The sequence below is a fragment of the Ascidiella aspersa genome, chromosome 1 (assembly GCF_963924565.1).
Source record: "Ascidiella aspersa chromosome 1, kaAscAspe10.2, whole genome shotgun sequence".
Classification (NCBI taxonomy): domain Eukaryota; kingdom Metazoa; phylum Chordata; class Ascidiacea; order Phlebobranchia; family Ascidiidae; genus Ascidiella; species Ascidiella aspersa.
Window position 1 is genome coordinate 5,088,443 of NC_139447.1, and position 6,000 is coordinate 5,094,442.

General features: G+C 39.0%; 1 protein-coding gene across 1 annotated transcript in view; it reads right to left on the reverse strand.

Moving 5' to 3' along the window:
• LOC146166684 (uncharacterized) overlaps positions 1-5,594 on the reverse strand; it is a 142,487-nt gene extending 136,893 nt beyond the window's left edge. Inside the window, exon 1 of the mRNA XM_083389142.1 lies at positions 5,582-5,594. The gene's annotated coding sequence lies outside the window, so the exon portion shown is untranslated. The remainder of the gene's footprint in view (positions 1-5,581) is intronic.
• Positions 5,595-6,000: the final 406 nt, after the last annotated feature.

The window sequence follows — 6,000 nt, forward strand, 5'->3', positions numbered from 1 at the left end:
GCATCGTCTTAGGCTAAGCGAACCGAGGCTGAGTGCTGAATGAATTCAGCGGAAACTCCATCGGCTTTTATTGACCAGTTCGCTCTCTCTGTATTGCGCTTCATGCTTCGTGTGATGTTTAACCTTTAGAAGAATTTGACAACGTTGCTTCTTATGCGGTTCGCGTAAAGGGGCAAATATGATGTTTTAACCTTTTAGAAGAATTAAACAACTTTGCTTCTTGTGCGGTTCGCGTGAAGGGGCTGATTTAACTTAGTCGTTGATAGCTGCAAGACGTTTATTGTTTGATAAGGTAAGGCGGATATAATAAGGTTGCAGATCGTACGGAATTTGTCAGTTGTGAACAAGTTGCGCGTCGGGATTATTTGCATACACATGTCGAGAGATAAGCAACGAAAGAGATTAGCAAATATAAAGTGAATTGATACCACTTGAACATTTTACTCTTGCAAACTGCCTGGATTGTTGTCATTAGTTTCATTATTTTTTATATTTCGTTGGATTACATTCGACTTCGTATAAACGCAAATTTGCAAATTTACAAAGATTGCTATGAAGATGAAAAAAATCTGTGGCGCTTGCTGTTTATAGCCGAGCAGCTATCTGGATATATCTAAATTGTTTTGAGCATTTTTGATCAGCGATTTTCACGTGTAATGTCAATGAAACCCTGTTGTCCAGTTAGACAGCAGCCTGGAATCGATTGATTTCGGGTGAAAATAAAACTATAAACAAACTGTCGCCAAATCGTCACAGCATTAGTCGCACACCCGCGGCGCTCAATTGAAGCTATCTCTATACCGGGAAAAGCTTTTTTTGCAGACTGGTCAACCTAGCCTGGAGCCATAGGACCGGAGCATTAAACTCCATCTAAATAAACACTGGTGGCTTTAGGTTCAAACTTGTACGATTATGTATCGCTCGTCAAGGGCCCGAAAGTGCATTTATATGCAGCCAGATAGTCAGATAGAGGTATCAGATTTCGGGACCGGGGTTACTCATGGGACTGCAAGCTGCGGACACAAGTGTCTCGATTTCGATCGATTTAAGTGTCGGAGGGAAATTTTCTCGTTCGAAAAAATTGGATAATTTACCGGTGTCTGATGAAACTGCGACGGGATTGTCTTGCGCTGACGTGACACAAATCGGGGAGTGTTGTAAGTCTGAGTTGCAGAAGTTTTTTTCGCAGAGGTTAGAAGCGTCAGTTGTTTTGAATCCAAGGTGGCCAGTTGCATGTCAAAAAACGCCCATCACCACTGTTTGAACATTATTTGGGTTGCGCACGTCAAATGCAATATTGCTGCAATAGCTCGAGTTCGCGCAAGTAGAGAGTAGCCCAGTGCTTTTAAACCCGTGGGATGGTACGCACTTGTGCAGATGAAAAAATTGTAATGCGAATGACAAACGTTGTGCGAATAAATGTGCGGATGAAAATTGTGCATAATATTTTTCATTAGGTCTAAAACAGTAATTAAATAAGCTGGTGCACCCATTTGCGTTACAGGTACAGTAATATAGTCTTTCAGTGGTTCATGCAGCTTAAGCTATCTATTTTATATCGGCTCACGGTTTTAATACACAAAACCTTTCGTTGTTAATTCAAATAGGAAAAACTTAAGGTTGCAAACTTACTGTGCTTGTTTCGTGGGGATGAAAATTTACCGAAATAACAAAGTACGAACGATTCTTTTAAAGGTTGAAAAGCAATGGAATAGTCCAACACCCCTCTTACTCAACGGTTATTTGTTTATATTTTTTAATTATACAATTTAAAAAAAAATTACGAAAATATCATTTCATGCGACGAGCAGTTAGTTGTATCCGCAAAAAGTCTAAAATGGGTGTATGCAAAAATGACGGTACCGTGCTGGCGATAGTGAGATGAACCGATTAAAAGTGGATTCAATTGCAGCTTGGCCTTGAAGCCTGACCACCGGCGTTTCCTTTTTCCTGTTACATAAGCCGCAGAAAACCGACACAGCCAGATAAGAGACTTTGTATGTCGTTGACCCTTATCGCTTGCTCCTAGCTTTTGGACAACTTAGAATTAGTCATCGACTGGCTTGGCTGAGAAACAGTTTTGGCAGTGTATTTCGCCGTAGCTTGGAGTTACACAGGCTTGTTGACCAGTTATATAAAGTAAAGCTAGCCTTTTACACGCCCTTATTGCTTGAACCTTGGCACGCCTCTTGTGGAAGTGTATATGTTTCCGCAACAAGCAAATCTGCCATGTTTAGATCCATAAGCGTATTTGTCATAATGCCTTCGTAGTAGTATAGTATAAAAGTTATAGGCCTAATGCTTATTTTCAAGATAATTCGTGCAAAGAGAGATTATTTGTTTATAGAGAAACGCAAAATGATCAAATAAGAAAAACAGTTTTAAATTAAGTGAACATTATGATGCTTTATTAACAAAAACAAGAATGGAAGTTTTTCTTGCATCATTATTGATATTTTAAGGCAGCAGAACTTTAACCTAATCATCCTAATGGTATGGAGCATGGTTTTGTTATCAACTTAGCTGCTACACTTATGGTTTTGTGCCAAAATTTAAGGAAAATATTAAAAGGTCCATAAAACGTCCCTACTATTAATCTTTAAATTATTCAAAATGTCCTTGATTCATTGTGATGTGTCATATTGTCACGAGAAAAAATGTGTTGCGTCACTTTTCCACTGTATTCTTAGCACTAGAGGTAATTTCAGGGTTGCCAGTTAGGATTTTTTAAAGCCAAATTTAAAAATTTGGGCTTTTTTTGAACCTCTTTGGATTTTATTTTTTCAAAAAAAAATCCAAATGAAATTTGGCTTTTTTAGGCTTTTTTCGTTTCATTCCAAATCGTCATGAGTGTCATGTTAGGAAGAGATCAAACTAACACAAAAAGAGAAAAAAATTCCAAAAAATATCACAAAAAGAAAAAAATTGCTAAGAAAGATTTGCGAAAACAAAAAAAATTGCCAAGAAAAAATTCCAAAAAATAGAGTAAGTTTGGCTTTTTTTATTTTTTTCATCTGGCAACCCTGGGTAATTTCTACAGCAGGTAGTGGATGGATGGCTGAAAGCAGGGCCTAGTTTTCGACTATCACTTGTTGACGTACAAAGAGGAGAAAATAAACACGACTGACCTATATTTTAACTCTTTCCCAGCGGAGTTTGGGCGTGTGCTTGTAAGGCTTAGCCGGGCGTTTATCCATTAACCTCATGCAAGAAGCCACACCGGCAATCCTAGGCTACCCTGTTATTATCCCAATATCTTTTTGAGTAATTGTCACCTCGGCAACGGGGCTAGACTGTAGTTAAGGTCACTTGGTTCGTCCAATTTCAGTGAAGCAAGTCGGCAGGCGAGCGTTGGTCCGGCCAGGCGGTGACACAGTAATGCTCATTACGCACTTGTCGAATTCGATCTTCGTGTGATCAACGGTGACGAACAAGGGGTGTTTATGACGCCACAATGCGGTGTTGATATTCGAATTGACGAAGCACGCGCAAACTGCGCCTAGGCCCGGCCCCGTTTATGAGATCATCCAGGTGTAGGCGAAGATTTTGCTGCTTACTTTAGACGCGAGCCCCAATTAGTCATGCCGTGTGTACACCCGAAGTCTTCGTAGTAATACGAAGGCCAATATTGGTACAGTTATCAGTCGGTGGTGCTTTTTGGGAGCCCATTCAAAGTTTGTCAAGCACTGCCAGTTCTCAGTTGTGGCGAAGGGTCTGCTTTGCTGCGCAGCAAACGGCGCAACGAGGTGGAAATGATTGCTGGAAAGTCGGTTTGAGTTTTAATGTTGTTGTACCGCCAAAGTGTGTACGTGACTATTTTATTAAAGTCATCCATCTGTCTTTAAACAGCTTGTTTTTCGAAGTGTGTTTTTGTCGCAGCTTTAGTAAGGCCGATTTATGATGGCAATCGATTTTAAAGTGTCTTTTCAGCAGCTCTAAAAATAATAAAATAAACAGGAGAAACTTGATAAAAACAGGGCAGAAAAGAAGTAACCAGCTACTATTGACGTGGCCAGTCGAACTGCTAAAAGTTGGTAAAATGTCGCAGTACAGCTACAGTTTTTTTGTTATTTACCAGCACAGCGTTTGACATTAGAGAACGGGTTGTTATATTCTATGGCAGTGGTTCTCAACCTTTTTAGCATACGGACCAGTAAAATTTCAAAACAAATTTTGCGGACCGGTGTACCTTCAAAAATGAAAATTAACCCAAAATTTAATAATGCAACAGTATGCAACTAAAAAGTTATTAGATTTCACATACAATTGAGAACCACTGTTCTATGGCACATGTGCTTGGCAAGTTAACCAGAAGTCAGACATGTTTAAATCTTTACTTTACCACCCTCGTTCTTCAAAATTTCCTGAAAGCCCTTGAAACAAATTGTGTACAAAGGCTTAGCACTTTACAAGGATAAAGTTTACCTTTCAGTCGTAAACTAGCGCCAGCAATTAAAATACGTATTAGTATTACTTAGCAGTGAAAACGCATGTACCGTCGACCTATAAAGGCTTGTTCCTTTGATGTCTGCTAGACCTAGAGCCGACTGTATCACATTTTTATTACCTAAATCCCAGGTGGGAAAGCCTAACTATAAAATATTGCAGCAGAAGGTTTGCCAAACGTTCTATATTTAGTAAAGTAGTATTGTGTCTGAACTTAAAAATAGTTTTAAATATTCTACAAATTGGACGATGGTTTGTAATAGCGAGTTTAGGTAGGTAAGCTTAAATTCAGCATAAGGCGTTTTTCCAGTTCGTTAGGCAGGGATGTATGCCTACTACAGTTTATCAGCAAATATAGGAAACGTTTGTAGCAAAGTAGAGTGAAAAATGTTTTTTTTTTGCTTACTTACCTATCTAACCTTATTCAAATTTTTCTTTAGAAAGCTTAACTTTAATAGTCAAAGTGTTTGTGGTTATTGAAAGTTTCTCATAAAATGAAAGACACACACAAACATATGTGTTTAATAACATCTGTGATCTAGCCCCTCGGAAGTTGCTTTATGACCAACGATTTCTCATAAAAGTGATAACGCATGGTGTTTAGAAAACGACAAATTTAACCTCATAAAGTAAAAAAAGATAACCTACCAAATAAAAACATCACATGTTACCGAGAACTTAGAATAAACACCCTAAGGCCTTGCAGCCTGATCAATAGAGTTTAGGTGCACCGAACTGCCTTGCAAATTCAGCAGAAAGTTGAATAGTTGGTTAGCTGCAGCAAAGCGTAGCTGAGCCAAAAGCGAAACCTATTCTCAACACCGGCTATCGGATTTCCTCTATTACATCTCAGCCGAGTTTCGTGAACAAAGCGACGACTGTGTTGTAACAGATCGCCTTTTATTACGTCACGTAACGCTCGAGAGCCCGAATTGGACTTTTGTTCGTCGGCCAGACGAGGCTTTTAAACGTGTTTGTTCCACAAACAAATTCAACCTGTGACGGCGTAATTCAGGCCATTGAAGGCTGGCTGCCGCCGATCGAAGCAGTCTAGCAGACTTGTTCGAACCCGTATTTTGACATGGTTTCAAAACAAGGAGCGTGGTATTCAATTTAGGGCTTGCACAAAAAAGAGGGCGCTGGTCTAGAATCCTACCACATTTCCGTCCGATGTTAATATTGCTAACGATTTTTGAGTTAGGGTGCGAGTTAGCGTTTGGGCTTTGGGTGGGTAAAAAGTATTATTATTATAATATCTATTATTACATATTTATGCCTTTCTTGCAATTTCAAGTTTGACAACTTGTTTGGTTAATGTTAAAATAAATGTGATAGGATTCTAGACCAGCGCCAATTGGAGATTTAAGGATGCATGTTTAGCCCAATTTTTAAAGATACGCGGATGCCACAGATGTATGCTTAAGATCTGGTAGCCGTTTAGAATACGGCCACTAAACGAATTTTGTGCAGTTGTTACGTTGATAATCAGCTGAATAATTGTCAATGCAGAATATGTAATTATAGAAATCACCTTGACCCTTGCAAGATAAATGT